The sequence below is a fragment of the Urocitellus parryii genome, chromosome 3 (genome assembly GCF_045843805.1).
Source record: "Urocitellus parryii isolate mUroPar1 chromosome 3, mUroPar1.hap1, whole genome shotgun sequence".
NCBI lineage: Eukaryota > Metazoa > Chordata > Mammalia > Rodentia > Sciuridae > Urocitellus > Urocitellus parryii.
This window is the reverse complement of record NC_135533.1, coordinates 112,455,172-112,474,024: the sequence shown is the minus strand read 5'-3', so window position 1 is coordinate 112,474,024 and position 18,853 is coordinate 112,455,172. Positions and strand designations below refer to the sequence as shown.

Genomic DNA, 18,853 nt, shown 5'->3' with positions numbered 1-18,853 from the left:
GTGTGGTCTATGCAAAGCAGCAGGAGTTAGTGAAGACTTCTAGAAAGAAGGCCATACTGAGCATTTCAGATTTCAACAGTTTTTTTTTTTTTTTTTTTTTTTTTTGTACCAGGGTCTGAGTCCAGAGGTATTTAATCACGGAGCCAGATACTCAGCCCTTTTTATTTTTTGAGATGGGGACTCAATAAGTTGCTTAAGACTTCGATAAATTGCTAATGATGGCCTTGAACTTGCAATCCTCCACCTCAGCCTCTCCAGTTGCTGGGATTACAATTGAACACCACTATGCCAGGCTCAACAGTTCTTAAAAACAAAGATAAAACAAAAATCAAACAAAACTGCTGTGTCTGATATCTGGATAATCTTCTATACTTATCCCAAGGCTTTGATATCTTTTGGACACACCCAAAGACACGGATATTTGGACACTCAACAACAGAACAAAAGATCATATTCACTAGGAATTCTCTTTCCCATCCCCTCCTAACTACTTTGGCACATCCCCAGACCCTGCATCTCTGAGCGTTCTCAGCCAACACCTCCACTGTGCCATGACCTTTGACTCATTAAAAGATTTCCCACTTTAGTTTCTCTAGAACCAACTTCCCATACGTTGTACCTTCTTCTTTTTATTTTATTTTTTTAGTTGTCAATGGACCTTTATTTTATTTATATGCAGTGCTGAGAATTGAACCCAGTGCCTCACACACACGAGGCAAGTGCTCTACCACTGAGCTACAACCCCAGCCTGGCTTCATGAATTTTTTTAGCAACATTTTTTCATTTTATAGTCCACAAAGAAGGGAAAATAGCTTCTAAATAGAATATCTATATTTAACTTTGCAGAGGGACCTTAGTGTGGAAGGCTGGGAATCTTTAAACTAGATGAAGACATTTGACTTGGGCTGGGGGTATAGCTTAGTGGTCGAGTACTTGCTTACCATGTGCAAAGTCCTGGGTTTGATCCCCAGCTAAGTGCACAACAAGAAGTTGGTACTTTACTGATCCTATACTTTCAGAATTCACAGTTAAGTGATATTTAAAAAAAAAAAAAGGGTTGGGGGAGAGGGCGTGTCTAAAATTGGTCAGTTTTGCCAAGCAAGAATATTTGCCAAGGAACAATCATCTATTACCACTCAAAAGCGTTGAAAGGACATGATCTCAGAATATAGGATTGCCTTTTAAATTCAGTACATTAAGCTTTTTGGAAAGGGTCCTAAATTGCCCTTGATTTTTTCATTTCTCTTCTCTCTTGGTTTGGCCCCTGGGAACCATGGAACCACAAAGAGCCGCAGAGCCATCTAGTGGCAGATTATTGTCACTGCACATGCAAATAATTTCCATTCCACAGTCCCCCAAAGGGTTGACTCACACCTGGGGTTTCTCCCCAGTGAGGATCAGCCATACCGCTTTATGAAATTTGTTAAACTTATTTTATAAACATTCCTACAGCTTTGGACTTAAAATATTGCCTCACTATCAATCTGAAGGTTGAGCTTCCAATCATTGGAGGTGATGCTGAGGACTGTCCCAGGTGGGTTGGCCTGAGCTAGAGCTTCCCATTGGGTGACTGGGACCCTTGGCTTCCTCTTTCCACTGGTGATAAATAACAGTGGACAGTGCTGTTCCCATGACAAAGAAAAGGGCATGTAATATGTTTGCCACCATTCCTGATAAGTAAACCGTTGATTGATGCTTCTAGAAAGATAGTGTAGTCCACCCAAATGGGCTAAGGGAAAAGGCTTACCATGAGAAATGGAGCAGTGTTCCAGAAAACCTCGGAGGCTTTTAAAAAATGTCTTAGTTTTCATCCAGGTGTGGTGGCACATACCTGTGATCCCAGGTGCTCCGGAGGCTGAGGCAGGAGGATGGCAAGTTCAAAGTCAAGCTCAGTGACCTAGCAAGGCCCTAAGCAACAGACCTTGTCTCAAAATAAAAAACAAAAAGCACTGGGGATGTGGCTCAGTGGTAAAGTGCCTCTGGATTAAATCCACAGTAGCAAAAAAAAAACAAAAAAAACAAGTCTTAGTTTTCAGGTTTTTATGAATAGAGACCATGCACATATTTTTTATGGTCATTGCAAAAACTTTTTTTTTTTTTCCTCCAGCACTATGGCCTATGCACACTAGGCAAGTTTTACACCACTGAGCTATGCTTCCAGCCCTAGATTTTTAAATTTCTTTCTTTCTTTTTTCCTTTTTTCTTTCTTTCTTTTTTTTACCGGGGATTGAACTCAGGGGCATCCAACCTCTGAGCCATGTCCTCAGACCTATTTTGTATTTTATTTAGAGACAGGATCTCACTGAGTTACTTAGGGCCTCGCCATTACTGAGATTGGCTTTGAACTCCCCTCAGCCTCCCCAGCCTCTGTGATTATATGTACCACTGCGCCCAGCTGATTTTTAAATTTTTGATGCTATTGTTTGTGGTGATTTTTTTTTAAATTTTATTATTTATTTCTTAGTTTTCGGCAGACACAACATCTTTGTTTGTATGTGGTGCTGAGGATCGAACCCGGGCCGCACGCATGCCAGGTGAGCGTGCTACCGCTTGAGCCACATCCCCAGCCCCTATGTGATGCTTTTTTACAATTCATTTTGTACACCTCCAGCCCCACTTCCTACTCCTAACAGCGGTCATACCAGGACGGGAGTGGGGGTGAGGTACATAACAACATGGGCAACTGCTCCTTTCTAAGAATAAAGTACTTTAATAACTCAAGAATTTATATACAGTTAATATACATTTCTTTTGTCATCAGGAACATAAAACCAAAGGGCATTTTAATTAAATTGCTGAAACCTAATATCAACAATAACTTTAGATCATACTGTTTACATTTTGTGAAGACCTATTCAAGTTCCAACTTTTCATTAACCCTTTCCTGTCGTCACAATGTTCCAACCCAGTCTCAATCTTTGCTCAGAATCTTTCTTTCTAATTCACATTAAAATGAAGTGAGGGCTGTGGTTGTGGCTCAGTGGCAGAGCGCTTGCCTAGCATGTGGGAGGCCCTGAGTTCCATCCTCAGCACCACATACAAATAAAAAAATAAAATAAAATAAAGACATTCTGTCCATCCACAACTACAAAAAAAATTTTTTTTAAAAGAAGTGAAGTGAGACTGTCTCAGTAGTGGATGCTGTTGTCTCTCTGGCAGGTGGTGTTATCTCTGTAACAGAGACTATTGTCTCTGAAGTAGATGCTTTTTAAAAAATATTTATTTAGTTGTCGATGAACACACCGTATCTTCATTTTTATGTGGTGCAGAGGATCGGACCCAGTGACTCCCACATGCGAGGCAAGCGTCTGCCACTGAGCCCCAGCCCCAGCCCTATGCAGATGCTTTTGTTTCTGTGGTCAGTGCCGCTGTCTCAGTGACAGAGCTGTCATGTCTGTGGTGGGGGCTTTGCTCCCTGTGGAGGATGCCCTTGTCTCAGTGCTAGACATTCTTGTCTTGGTGGCAGGCTCTGTTGCGTGTGTAGTGGACATTGTTGCCCGTGTGGTGGTCGCTGTTGTCTGCGTGGTGCGTGGTGCGTGCTGTCGTCTGGGTAGTGTGGCCGTTGGTGTCCTGCCCAGGTCTTCCTTATCAGTCGGTGTGCCCGCTCCCCTGGTCACCCTGGCTGGATAAAGCTCAGGGTCACAGCCTTGGAGGACTCTCTCAGCCCGTGGAAGCTGCCTTTCCAGGAACTGCCCGGGATTTAACCCCCAGACATCACGGCCACCGACTGACTCGTGGGGTGAGGCACGGAAACCCAGCCTCCTGACCTGGAGACGGACACACTGCACACAGCGAACACTCCTGAGACCCCTGCGGGATCGGACTGTGGTCGGGCTCTCCTGTCTGCTGACTCCTTCCCCTGCCCTGTTCTACCTCCCTCACCTGCTTACCTGTCTCCCCTTCCCTCAGTGAGTCAGTGGCTGGAGAATCCCTGCCTCGGTCTCTGCTCCTAGGGGACCCCACCCAGGCCCCTGCTGTGGTGTAGATATGATCTGAGTGTGTCCCCCAAAAGTCCATGTGCTGGAAGCTTGATCCAAATGTGGCATTGATGAGAGGTGGTGGGGCCTCTAAGAGCTGGGCTAGATCATTAGGGGCACTACCTATAACGGGATTAAGTAATTGTCTCAGAACCCTTTGAGGCTGGGTGTGGTAGCACATACCTATAATCCCAGTGATTTAGGAGGCTGAAGCAGGAGGATTGTAAATTTGAGGCCTGTCTCAGCATCTTAGTGAGGCCCTAAGCAACTTAATGAAATTGCTTAATTTAACCCCTGGGTTCAATTCCTGGTACAAAAAAAAGATCCAGTCTACTTGTCTCAAGACTATGTTGTTATAAACCGAGGCTACCCATGTTTCTTTTCTTTTTTTTTTTTTAATATTTATTTATTTTTTTAGTTCTCGGCGGACACAACATCTTTGTTTGTATGTGGTGCTGAGGATCAAACCCGGGCTGCACGCATGCCAGGCGAGCACGCTACCGCTTGAGCCACATCCCCAGCCCTACCCATGTTTCTTGGCCCCTTCTGCAAGTGGTTGTTTTCCTTTCTGCTCCTCTCCCATATTGTGACACAGTCAAGGAGACCCTCACTGGAGGCCAAAAAGACAAGGCCATCCAATCTTGGACTTTCAGCCTCCAGAACTGTGAGATAAATAAACATCTTTTCTTTATAAAGTACTCAATCTCAGGTATTTTATTACAGCAACAGAAAATGGACCAAGACAGCCTCTTACAAGTGGGTCCCCTTTATCAGGGCTGATCTGAACCATCTGTGATTTTGGGTCGTGATCAGAGTTACGCAACTGGGGTAGAGCTGGGGGAGACACTTTGGTTGATGTTGGGGCTCCTAAGGAGAGGAAGGGTACCTATTAAGAGCTAGGAGGAAACACATCTTAGAGGGAAATTCAAGTCTGATGCTAGATGTGTCTGACCCTACAACCTGGGCTTACGATTATGACCTACTTGTATGACTCTTCACTCTCTGCCTATAAAATTCACTTAATTTAAAACTGAGACTAAAAGCTAAGAGTCATCTTCTTTCATTGACATAGCTCCCATGGCGCTGGAAGGCCAGGGTTCTGTGGCCAGGAGAGCGTCCTTACCCTTAGGCCCCCTCTCAGTCTGCTGAACTGGCCCACTTTAATTCAGTCCAGAAAAGAGAGAGTGTTGGAATGAAAAGAAAAAAAAAAAAAAAACAAACTTCTCCTGAAAAACTAACTGGGATCCCTCTGAGGGCAGGACCCCAATGACCTTCTAGAAGGTTCTACTTCTTAAAGGTTCTACCACGGTGGTGCACACCTATAATCCTGGATACCCAGGCAACTAAGGCAGGAGGACAGCCAGATCCAGGTCAGCCTGGCAACTTAGCAAGAGCCTGCCTCAGAATGAAAAATAAAAGGTTCTGGGGGTGAGCTCAGTGGAAGAGCACCCTGGGATTGATCCCCAGTAACACACACACACACACACACACACACACACACACACGCTTCACGGCTCTGACATCACCACACCAGGACCACACTTTCAATACATGAAACTTTGGGGGATACCTCAAGCCGAACCCTCACACAGCAAGCCCCCCTCGGCCTGTCTGAAGCTTTTTCAGAACCCTGGGCCCTGTTCCTGCCCCTCCTTTCACAGTGATAAGGCCCAGTCCAGGTCTCCCTCTTCCTCGGCCCCACCCGCCTCTTATCATCCACAGGTATGTCTCCCACACAGCGGTAGCTCCTCTAATCTCCTCTTGGCATCTGCTTCCTGGAGAATGTGAAAATACATGTCTGTGTGTTTGGAATTTTTGGCAGTAGAGGTAGGCATTGCCCAGGACTTGGAAATTCTATTAATTCGTTCAGTTTCACCAGGGAAATGAAGGCGGCAAACATCAATTGAAGAAAGGAGTTGTTCCTGGCTGGAGCCTAAGGATGAGTCAGGTTATGCCCAGCAGACAACCCAGGTGAGGGGGAGAGGCGATGGCCAGGGCAGCATAGTCAAGTAAATTCTACAAAACTTGCAAATTGATGAGGAAGAGAAATAATATCCTGAAGTAGTTCTTCTTCTTCTTCTTCTTCTTCTTCTTCTTCTTCTTCTTCTTCTTCTTCTTCTTCTTCTTCTTCTTCTTCTTCTTCTTCTTTTTCTTTCTTTCTTTCTTTCTTGTTAGTACCAGAGATGGAACCCAGGGGTACTGGATCACTGTTTTTGTTATTTTTGCATCACTGTGACCAAAAGGATAACCAAGAGGAGGAAAGGTTGATTTGGGCTTAGGGTTTCCGAGGTCCAGTCCATGGTCAGCTGACTCCATTGCTGAGGGCCGGAGGTGAGGCGGATCATGGTGGCAGGTGTGGCGGAGGAAAGCAGCTCAGGATGTGGCAACCAGGAATCAGAGCAAACTCTGAGCTGCACTCGCCAGGTGCAAAATAGAAATCCCAAGGGCACACCCATAATGACCTGTTTCCTCTAGCCACAGCCGATCTGCCTACAGTCACCACCCAGCTAATACACATCGGATTCTGAGACTGATCAGATCTGATCATTTCTCCTCTGAACATCCTCACGTGGTCTCACACCTGAGCTTGGGGTGGGGTAAGAAACCTCATAGCCAAGCCATGACAACCACTGAGCCACACCCTCAGGCCTTTTTATTTTTTTGTTTTGGGACAGAGTCTCACTAAATTGTGGAGTCTGGCCTCAAATTTGCCATCCTCCTGCCTCAGCCTTTAAGGGTCCCTGGGATTATAGGAACCTGCCACAGGGCCTGGCTGACATCTGATGCTCTTGCAGTGAACATCGTGTCCATCACAAGCAGCTAAAGCCAGGGCTGAGCAAAAAATCAAGAAGCAAAAACAGAAAATCTGAACTTCAGCAAAATTTAAAACTCATGTGCATCCAAAGGCACCTTCAAGAAAGTAAAAAGATGGGCTGGGGCTGGGGCTCAGTGGGAGAGTGCTCGCCTAGCACGTTTAAATAAATAAGTAAAATAAAGGTATCATGTGCAGCTACACTAAAAAATAAATATTTTTTTAAGTAAAAAGACAATCCATAGATTGGCAGAAAATATTTTCGAATCATGTATTTAGTTTAGCATCTTCACCATACAAAGAAGCCTTACAACTCAACAATAAAAGACAAATAATAATTTGTTACTAAACTTCAGACAATGACTGCAGATCCTGCAGGGAGACCTCAAACCATCTAGAGATTTTCTTCATTTTAAAAATTTTGGTGGTGCTGGGGGTGGAACTCAGGACTACATGCATACTGGTAAGTGCTGTACCACTGATCCACACCCCCTAGAAGGTGGCTGGGTCAGCACCATGGCACACACCTATAATCCCAGGGGCTCAGGAGGCTGAGGCAGGAGAATCGTGAGAGTTCAAAGCCAGCCTCAGCCACAGTGAGGCCCTAAACAACTTGGTGAGAGTCTGTCTCTAAATAAAATACAAAATAGGTCTGGGGATGTGGCTCAGTGATTAAGCGCCCCTGGGTTCAATCCCCCCCAAAGAAAGAGGGTGGGGGAGGGTGAGGAGGGGGGAGGGGGAGGGAGGAAGATTGTCTGATTTTATCATACAGGACAACCATGAAACAGCCTCTTTTACTTAATTAAAGGACACCAGGGATTGAATCCAGGGGCATTTTTACCACTGAGCCACATCCCTAGCCTTTTTTATATTTTCCTTAAAGACAAGGTCTCTCTGAGTTGCTTAAAGCCTTGCTAAATTGCAGAGGCTGGCTTTGAACACATGATCCTCCTGCATTAGCCTCCTGAGCCACTGGGATGACAGGCGTGCACCATCAGGGCCTGCTAAAAGAGGGTTTTTGCGGGGAGAGTGGTACCAGGGTTTGAACCCAGGTGCACTCACTCGACCACTGAGCCACATCCCCAGCCCTATTTTGTATTTCTTTTAGAGACAGGTCTCACTGAGTTGCTTAGTGCCTTGATGTTGTGAGGCTGGCTTTGAACTGCATTCCTCCTGTCTCAGCCCCTGGAGCCACTGCGATGACACCACGCCCAGCCACCCTTTTCTATATTAAACATTATTATGCACCAGCATTAGAAGCAAAGGTGCTTCACCTCTGAGCTTTACCCCCTGCTGTTTTTATTTTTTTATTTTGAGACAGGGTTTAGCTACCTTGCCCAGATTGGCCTTGAACTTTCGATCCTTCTGCTTTAGCCTACTGAGTAGCTGAGATTACAGATGTGTTCCCTCAAGCCCAGATAAAATAATTATTTAAGCACCCAAGAAATACACAGATTATTTGTTCTGGTTATTAAGAAATATTTAATGTCTTTTTTTCTTAATTTTTTTTAAAGAGAGAGTGAGAGAGAGAGAAAGAGAGAGAGAGAATTTTTTTTTTAATATTTATTTTTTAGTTTTCGGGGGACACAACATCTTTGTTGGTATGTGGTGCTGAGGATCGAACCCGGGCCGCACGCATGCCAGGCGAGCGCGCTACCACTTGAGCCATATCCCCAGCCCTGTCTTTTTTCTTAACATGATTATTTTTTAATATTTTTACTTGTAGATGGACATAATATCTTTATTTTTTATTTTATTTTTTTTATGTGGTGCTAAGAATTGAACCCAATGCTTCATACATACTAGGCAAGCGCTCTACCACAGAGCCACAATCCCAGCCCCTGGAATTAAAAATTTTAACAACATTAAAAAACCATTCCATCACATTCCTAGGCTCCTCCTCAGGGGTCTGGCCTTGGTCTCTTTCTTTGCATTTACATCCAGGTGTGAATCACTCTTCACAAGCTGCAAACAGAGGTGGACAATAAGCCCTTTCTTAATTTTTTTGTTTTGTACCAAGGTTTGAACTCAGGGCACTCAACCACTGAATCACATACCCAGCCCTATTTTATATTTTATATAAAAATATAAGCACTGAGTTGCTTAGCATTTTGATGTTGCTAAGGCTGGTTTTCAACTCGAGATCCTCCTGTCTCAGCCTCCCGAGCTGCTGGGATTACTGGTGTGTGCCCACCTCATCTGCCGTTTTGTTACTTTTTATTCTAGTTATTAAAATAATTTGAGGGGCTGGGGATGTGGCTCAAGCGGTAGCGCGCTCGCCTGGCATGCGTGCGGCCCGGGTTCGATCCTCAGCACCACATACCAACAAAGATGTTGTGTCCGCCGAGAACTAAAAATTAATAAATATTTAAAAATAAATAAATAAATAAATAAAATAAAATAATTTGAGCTGGGCCTGTAGATCAATGGTAGAGCGCTTGCCCAGCATATGTGAGGCACTGAGTTTGATCCTTAGCACCACAAAAAATAAACAAATAAAATAAAGGCATTTCGTCCACATACAACTATAAAAAATTTATAAAAACAATGTATTTTCATTGTAGAGAATTTGTAAAATTAAAAAACAAACCCAGAAAAAAATTAAAATCGCAAATGTATTTACCACTTAGAGAAAAATTCTTTTTCTATTTTATGTTTTCCCTTCCATGTTTTATTCTGGGCTTATGTGTGTTTGTAGATATATATATATATATATATATATATATATATATATATATATATATATGTTTGAGAAGACTTCGAAGTTTAAAAGTGTCAAGATGAGGAGATTTATTAAAGTTAGAAGCTTAGACAGGAACCCAACACTGAATTTCTTAGAATGAGAGGCTTCTTGAAATAAGGTACATATTTATCTAATTTATCTATCTATCTATCTATCTATCTATCTATCTATCTATCTATCTATCTATCTATCTATCAATACCTGGGATAGAGTCCAGGGGCACTTAACTACTGAGCAACACCCTCAGCCCTTTATATTTTGAGACAGGGTTTCTCTAAGTTGCTGAGGCTGGCTTTGAACCTGCAATCCTCCTGCTTTAGCCTACCAAGCCGTATCTTTCTTCTCTCTCTCTATCAGCTATGTGTCTATCATGGATCATCTGCTATCCTGTTGGGGTTCTGACTCCCTGGGGAACCCTGACTTCTACAGTGGGGCTGGATAGAGGGTGTCCTGCTTCATTGCCAGAAGGTCTGCTTTATTCCGGACTCACTGGGGAAAGAAAAGATGAACTCACAGAGGCTCTGCTCCCAGGAGTGGCTTCCGTTTTTATAAACGATGGCCTATGAAAGTCTACATAAATTCAAATATTTGCTGGGGTCTGTCCTGTGCCAGCCAAATGGAGATCAATAAGACAACAGTCCTTGAGCCGGGGCTGTGGCTCAGTGGTAGAGCACTTGCCTAGCATGCGTGAGGCACTGGGTTCGAGTCTGAGCACCACATACCAATAAATGAATAAAGGTCCATCAACAGCTAAAAGAAGAAAAAGAAAAAGGAAGACCACAGTCCTTGCCCTCGAGAAGCCCAGCCTGCACCGGGAGAAACGGAACCATGAAGTCAAGGAGACTTTGGGAAGAATGTTGTCATGATCTGGATTGTAAAGGTTGTCCCCAAAGGTTCCTGTGTTGAAGGTCCCCAGCTGGTGGCTCTACTGGGGGGTGGCGGAACTTTTAGGGGGTGGAGCATAATGGAAGGAAGCTACATCACTGTGGGGAGTGCCCTTGAAGGAGATATTGGGACCCCACCCCTCTTCTCTGTCTGCTTCCTTGCCACCATGAGGTGAGTGGCCTTGCTCCCCCATACCCCCACCTCCATGATGCGCTGTCTCCCTGCAGACCTCAAAACAAGGGAGCCAGCTGACCAGGAGCTGAAATCACTGAAATCATGAACTAAAATCTTTTTTCCTTTCAAGTTGATTATCTCAGGTATTTTGTCACAGTGATGGAAAAGTGATTAACACAAAGGCAAAATGCAACTGGAATTTTTGTAGATGGTTGAGTGCTGGTTACATGAAAGGCATTATTGATATAGGGAGCATCTCACGTAAAAACAAGGAGAGGGGCTGGAGCTCAGCACCACATAAAAATAAATAAATAAAATAAAGGCATTGTGTCCAACTACAACTAGAATAATATTGAAAAAAGAAAGGCTGAAGATGTGGTTCAATCCCCAGTACCAAAAAAAAAAAAAAAAAAGACAAGGGGCCTGTGGCAGGTACTATTCGTTAGAGATCATCTAATCCCTATTCTCTTCTTTCTTACTAAGTAAGAATAATATAATTTTGATTTAATTTAGGACATCCACTTGCCCAGTGATAAAAACCATCCTTCCTAGAGCTTTTTTTATGAAATATTTTTTTTTAAATTGTAGATGGACATGACACCTTTTTTTGGGGAAAGAGGTATGCTGGGAATTGAACTCAGGGACACTTGATCACTGAGCCGTGTCCCCAGCCCTATTTTATGTTTTGTTTAGAGATAGGGTCTTGCTGAGTTGCTTAGTGCTTTGCTGTTGCTGAGGCTGGCTTTGAACTCGTGAGCCTCCTGCCTCAGCCTCCCGAGCCACTGGGATTACAGGTATGCACCACTGAGCCTGGCTACAGTATTTTTAATTAATTAATTAATTAATTTAGGGCTGGGGATGTGGCTCAAGCGGTAGCGCGCTGGCCTGGCATGCATGCGGCCCAGGTTCGATCCTCAGCACCACATACAAACAAAGATGTTGTCTATGCTGAAAACTAAAGAATAAATATTAAAATTTTAAAAAAAAAGTTAATTAATTTAATGTGGTGCTAAGAGGCAAACCCAGTGCCTCACACGTGCAGGGCAAGTGCTCTACCACTGAGCCACCACCCCAGCCCATCTCCTAGGTTCTTTGCAGCTATGGGTAGCCATACAACTAAGACCCCACCAATGACATGGAGATGGGTTCCAGAAAGGGCTTTTGAACAAGTTATTTTTGAAAGGAGAAAACTTGAACTAGCAAGTCCTTTGCTCTTTGCCCTTGCCCTTGCCTGGAATACGGAGAAGATGCTGGAGGTCGAGCAGCCAACTGTGACCAAGAGGGGATGAGCTGAGGATGACAGTCATGAGGAAAGACAGATGGAGCTTGGGAGGAGATGGAGGGACTTGGGCCTGGCATCAGGAAGCCACCTTACAAGCCCTGGGAGGCCCATCTGGACTTCTCTATGACAAGAATAAGGCCACTAGAGACTGGATTTACTTGTTATATGGAGCCAAACTAACCCTTTATATAAGGCCTGAGAAAGCCAGATGTTTTAATCTGGAGAGCTACAAGTGTCAGGGGACTGGAGAACAGGGTTAGAGAGAGGACCAGACTAGGTCAAAAAGGAGCTTTCGCAGGGCGGAGGTGCACGCCTATATTCCCAGTATTGTGGGAAGCTGAGGCAGGAGGATCGCGAGTTCAAAGCCAGCCTCGGCAACAGTGAGGCCCTAAGCAACTTAGTGAGACCCTGTCTCTAAATAAAATACAGAATAGGGCTGGGGGGCTGCTCAGTGGTTGAGGGCCCCTCAAGTTCATTCCTGTTACAACTCTCCCCCAAAGAAGGAATTTCAGGGCTCTGATACGGAATTTGGGCTTTATTCTAGAAGTTTCTCCTACCTGAATAATGTATAAATCAACTTTTTTAAAAGGAATATATTTATCTTAACCCTCTACCCCCACCTTGTACTATCCACTGAAAACATTTTTATTGTAATGTACAGAATATAACACTGTGTATAAACTCCCGACAGAACTGTAAGACCTATTTTATAAATAAGAATTACAGCTGTCAGTAATTTGACGTGACACATGAGGTTGTCTTGCTGAAATCAAATAACCACTCAAAACAAAGAGATAATCCTGACTTTGGGTTTGCCCTGCTTATAGACAGTGGGTCATGATGACTCTATTTCTCTGCAACTTTACTCTATTTGAATATCTACAACCTCTGGCCTTAGACAGTAGTATGGACCCTGGAGTTGGCTGCCTAAGGTAGATTCAGGGTTTTAGCTGTTCATCTTGGGCAAATGATTATACCTCTCTGGGCCATAGTTTCTTAGAAGGAAAATGATGTGGTGGTGGTATCTTGTAGGGAGGGTGAAGTGAAATAATTCATGTGAAGTACTTAGTACAGTGTTTGAGTACTAATAGAAATACTGGGAGGAGGAGGAGGAGAAGGAGGAGGAGGAAGAGGAGGAGGAGGAGGAGGAGGACAACGACGACAACGACAACTCTGCAACCATGCTGGAAGGTCACCAGCCTTCACTTGGTGCAATTGTAAATGTTAAGCATGGAGTCCGTCTCTGTTCTTTTCTTATTTGCCCATGACAATTAAAATGAGTGCTGTCTCATTTCCATGATGGTCACAAACACAAACCAAAAACTTGGGAATTGTGATAGTCATTGACTCTGTTCACCAAGATTTCTATTTCTCTGACTTTGGGCACCTAAATTTTTTTTTTTTTTTTGTCTTAGAGCTATGGGCTGTGCCAGAGCATTTTATTGCTGCTCTCTGTCATGGCAATCAGCCTTATTAAAAGTGAGAGCTATATTGGTAGCATCCTAACTTTTGGAGGGAGGTGACATGGAACAAAGTACCAGCTGATGTGTAATGGACATGTACCATGAAATAGCAATACACTCTATTGTTATAAAACTCTGAGATTTGGGGGCTCTTTGTTATTACAGCGTAGTCTCACCTGTACTGCCTAATTTCAGGGATGGTACTGTAATATAAAAAAGTTATGAGGATGGTCCAGTGCATGTTCATATAAGTTATCTGGAATATTAAAACAAAAACTGGAATTATAGTAAGTATGGTAATATTGTGGTTGTGTAAGAAAATATTTATAAAATTGTAGTTTTACTCTAAGACTAAAAAAAAAAAAAAAAAGTTCTCACATCTGCAACCTACTTTCAGAGGGTTCAACAAAAGTGAAACAAAAAGAGCCAAAGGTGGGCCAGGTGCAGCAGCCCACACCCGTAATCCCAATGTCTCGGGAGGCTGAGACAGGAGGAACTCAAGACTGAGGCCAGCCTGGGTAACTTAGTGAGGCTCTGGCTCAAAATTAAAAGGGGCTGGGGACGTAGCTCAGTAGAAGGGCCCTGGGTTCAGTCACCAATGCTGAAAAAAAAATTAATAAAAAAGAAGAGAAAGAAAGGAAAAGGCCCAAAGTCAACAATTTGCAATACTAAATGAAGCTGTATGTGCTGTTCTTGCCCCTTCTCTGCAGGTTTGAAACTCAAAAAGAAAGGAAATAAAAATTTTCCTGTAGAACTCAGGGGGTCCTGAGAGGGTCGTTATTTCCAGGTTTGAGAAGTAACTGTAGCTAGTGGGAGGGCCGCATTGTCCATCTTCTGTGGCTAATAACACAACAGGCCGGGGAATTTGTAGAGAGGAAGCTTATCTTTGCTCACAGCTCTGGTCCAAGGCCAGGAGGCTGTATCTGGTGATGGCCTCCTAGTAGGCCAAGTCCCAAGGTGGTGCAGGCCATCATAAGACGAGAGACGAGGTCAATGCGTACAGGTATCCTCTGGTCTCTCTCTTCTCCTAAAGCCACCAGTGTTCAACCATGGGGGCTCCACCCTGATGCCCTTATCTAACCCTAATCACCCCCTGAAAGCCTCACTTTGAGAACCATCGCTGGATCAAGTGTCCCCCCTCTTAACTACCTCACAGAGGGGATTGAACTACAATATGGGTTTTGGAGGAAACTAACTTCATCCAAACCCTCACCACAGAACAAGCAAACACACACACTAAAACCCCAGCAGGACGCTGAAGTATACCTGGTAGAGAAGCCACAGGATCAGATTTTTCATCCAAGGATCAATCTGGCAGGGATCTAGGCATGAGTGACATGGGGATCAGGAGGGGGCACTGGAGGTGGGACATATTTGAGAAGAAGAATGGACAAGTCTTGAGCTGGTGGCCAGTTGCTTTCCTCTAAAGTTTACCCCTGTGCTGACCAATATGGTGGCCCCCGGTTTCATATAGATATTTAAATTTAATTAATAATGATTACATTGAATTAAAAGTTCAAAGCTAAAGGAGTAGCTCAGTGGAAGAATGCTTGCTTAGCATGCATGAGGCTCTGGGTTCAATCCTCAGCATTGCAAAAATAATAATGAGGGCTGGGTAGTAGCTTAGGGGTAGAACGCTTGCCTAGCATGTGTGAGGCACTGGGTTCCATCCTCAGCACCACATAAAAATACACAAATAAAATAAAGGCATTCTGTCCATCTACAACTACAAAAAAATTTAAAATAACAATAATAAGGATAAATTAATACATAAATTAATTAAAAATTCAGCTAGGTGTGGTGGTGCATGCATGTAATCGCAGCAATTCAGGAGGCTGAGGCAGGAGGATTGCAAGTTTGAGGCCAGGCTCAGCAACTCATCAAGATCTTATCTCGAAGTACAAAATAAAAAGGGCTGGGGATGTAGCTCAGTGGTAGAGCACTCCTGGGTTCAATCCCCAGTACCAAAAATAAATAAATAAATATTTTAAGAAGAACCTGATTAAAGACTCAATGCCTCAGTCACATTAAACATATTTCAAGCACTCAGTGATCATGCTCAGCATAGTAGCCTGTTTTCTGTTGCTATCTTGCTCATAATCTCTTTTCTTTACAAAGTGACCATCCTCAGGTATTTTGTTATAGAAATTCAAAATGGACTAAGATAGCAGCAATTACCAAACCTAAGTGTAAATACACTCTATAGCTCTGTAATTCCACTCACAGAAGTAAGTTATCAAGTAAGGACATGCTCAAGAATGTTCTTTGCTGCCAGATGTGGTAGCTCACACCTGTAATCCCAGCTATTGGGGAAGCTAAGGCAGAAGGATCACCTGAATTCTGGAGTTCAAGACCAGCCTAGAAAACTTTGTGAGACCTTGTCTTAAAATAAAAACAATAAGAGGTGGGATGTAACCATTAATATCCTATAGGATTCCATTATTAGGAAGTTCAGAAACAACCAAAAGGAATCCATGCTGATGGAAGTCAGAAAAATCTTGACCATTAATTAGGTGGGTGCAGATTGGCAGTCCATTTTGTATTTCTATAACAAAATACCTGAGGATGGTCACTTTGTAAAGAAAAGAGATTATGAGCAAGATAGCAACGGAAAACATTTTATAGCTTGATCTGGGTGGATGTTTCACGACTATCAAAAATGTAAAAAACTGATATTGAACTCGAGTTGGAAGAGGCGAGTCTGGTCTCAAAATGGAGGCAAAACTGCTGCCCAGCTGTGGCCACCGCTGCTGGGGGGTAGGAGGGCCACGATCCAAAGGAACCAGAGCAATTGAGGAAGCTGTTGATGGGTGGTCTGAGCTTTGAAACTCCAGAGGATAGTTTAAGGGAACATTTTGAGAAATGGGGCACACTCACAGATTGTGTGGTAATGAGAGACTCCCAAACAAATCGCTCCAGGAGCTTTGGTTTTGTGACTTACTCTTGGGTTGAAGAGGTGGATGCAGCAACGTGTGTGTGCTCGGCCACCCAAGGTTGATGGGCGTGTCGTCGTGGAACCAAAGAGAGCTGCTTCTAGAGAGGATTCTGTAAAGCCTGGTGCCCATCTAACAGTGAAGGAAATGTTTGTTGGTGGTATTAAAGAAGATACAGAAGAATATAATTTGAGAGATCACTTTGAAAAGTATGGCAAGATTGAAACCATAGAAGTTATGGAAGACAGGCAGAGCGGGAAGAAGATAGGATCTGCTTTTGTATCTTTTGATGATCCTGATACAGTTGACAACATTGTTGTTCAGAAATCCCACACTATTAATGGACCTAATTGTGAAGTGGAAAAGACCCTTTCTAAACAAGAGATGCAGTCCGCTGGATCACAAAGAGGTGGTGGAGGTGGATCTGGCAACTTTATGGGTCGTGGAGGAAACTTTGGAGGTGTTGGAGGTAACTTTGGCTGTGGTGGGAACTCTGGTGGAAGAGGAGGCTATGGTGGTGGAGGTGGTGGCAGCAGAGGTAGTTACGGAGGAGGCGACGGTGCATATAATGGATTTGGAGGTGATGGTGGCAACTATGGTGGTGGTCCTGGTTATAGAAGCAGAGGAGGTTATGGTGGTGGTGGACCAGGATATGGAAACCAAGGAGGTTGATATGGTGGTCGAGGAGGATATGATGGTTACACTGAAGGAGGAAATTTTGGTGGTGGTAACTATGGTGGTGGTGGGAACTATAATGATTTTGGAAATTACAGTGGACAACAGCAATCAAATTGTGGACCCATGAAGGGGGGCAGTTTTGGTGGAAGAAGCTCTCGCAGTCCCTCTGGTGGTGGAAGTGGTGGATATGGTAGCAGAAGGTTTTAAACACAGCAGAAAAGTGCTACAGTTCTTAGCAGGAGAGAGAGCGAGGGGTTGTCAGGAAAGCTGCAGGTTACTTTGAGACAGTCGTCCCCAATGCATTAGAGGAACTGTAAAAATCTGCCACAGAAGCAACCGTGATCCATAGTCAGAAAAGTTTAGTGCAGCTTAAACAGGAAACCCTTCTTGTCCAGGACTGTCATAGCCACAGTGTGCAAAAAGTGCAGCTATTGATTAGTGCATTGTAGTGTCAATGAGATGTACATTCCTGAGGTCTGTTATCTGTTGTGGCTTTGTCTTTTTCTTTTCATGACATCAGGTATATTGCCCTATAAATTGTGGTAGTGGTACCAGGAATAAAAAAATTAAGGAATTTTTAACTTTTCAAAAAAAAAAAAAAGTAAAAACTTCCTGGAGTTAAACAGCAATCACCTTCTTAGAGAGGCCTGTCCTCACCCCTCTTTGGGAAATAGTTAACATCTTCCACTCTTCTGAGGCCTGACCCTGACTTCTTTTTCTTCATGGTAATCATGACGACCTAACTGCCACCTAGCTCAGGCTCCCAAACACAAAACTATAGGCTGGGTGACGTAAACAACAGATACTTATTTTCTTATAGTCCTGGAAGCTGGAAGTCCAAGATCAATGTTCTGGCTGATTTGGGGTTGAGTAAGGGCTCTTTTCTTGGCTTGCAGAAGGCCACCTTCTCTCGGTGTGGTCACATCCTCCTCCTTGTGCACTTGGAGGTAGAGATGTTTTTTCTTTATATTTTTTTCAGTGCTGGAGATGGCTCCCGGGTCTTGTGCATGCTAAGCATGCGCTCTACCACTGAGCCACGTCTGTCTCCTGCCCCTGGCATTTCCTTTTTTTTTTTTTTTTTTTAAGAGAGAGTGAGAGAGAGAGAATTCTTTTTAATATTTCTTAGTTCTCGGCGGACACAACATCTTTGTTGGTATGTGGTGCTGAGGATCGAACCCGGGCCGCACGCATGCCAGGCCAGCGCGCTACCGCTTGAGCCACATCCTCAGCCCTGGCATTTCCTCTTATAAGGGGTTAATCCTGTCAGATCAGGACCTCACTTTACCTTAATGACTGCCTTTTGGTCCCCATCTCCAAATGTAGGCATGCTTGGAGTCAGAGCTTCAACAGGTAAATTTTGGAGGTCACAAACATTCACTCTGCATGCCTATATTCCTGGTGGCTCAGGAAGCTCAGGCAGGAGGATCCCAAGTTCAAAGCCAGCCTCAGCAACTTAGTGAGCCCCTAAGCATCTGTCTCAAAATAAAAAATAAAGTTACAAAAGGACTGGGGGACGTGACTCAGTGGTCGAACACCCCTGGGTTCAATCCCTCATATCAAAGAAAAAAAATTCACTCCACGACACCAACAGGGCGTGTGTTTGGTTATTGATATGTTTATCACCCATCTCCCCAATTAGAATCTAGTCACCCTGAGTCATTTGGGCCACTGTGGCATCTCCAGCACCAATCAGCAGCTTGGCATGGAGGAGAGCTCCAGCAATATTTGTTGAGTGAGTGAAAGGTGGATGATGGGAGGGGGGGTGCGTAGTTTAGCAGACAAGTGTTACTAAGCCCAGCATCTGGAAAATGGGAATAGTGTTCCAGCTCCTCAGGAGGCTGAGGCAAGAGGATCTCGAGTTCAAACTCAGCCTCAGCAAAAAGCAAGGCCCTTAAGCAACTCAGTG

At 43.9% G+C, this 18,853-nt stretch overlaps 1 pseudogene; it reads left to right on the top strand.

Moving 5' to 3' along the window:
* Positions 1–3,390: 3,390 nt before the first annotated feature.
* LOC144253731 (heterogeneous nuclear ribonucleoprotein A3-like) lies at positions 3,391–17,154 on the top strand (annotated as a pseudogene).
* The last annotated feature ends 1,699 nt before the right edge of the window (positions 17,155–18,853 follow it).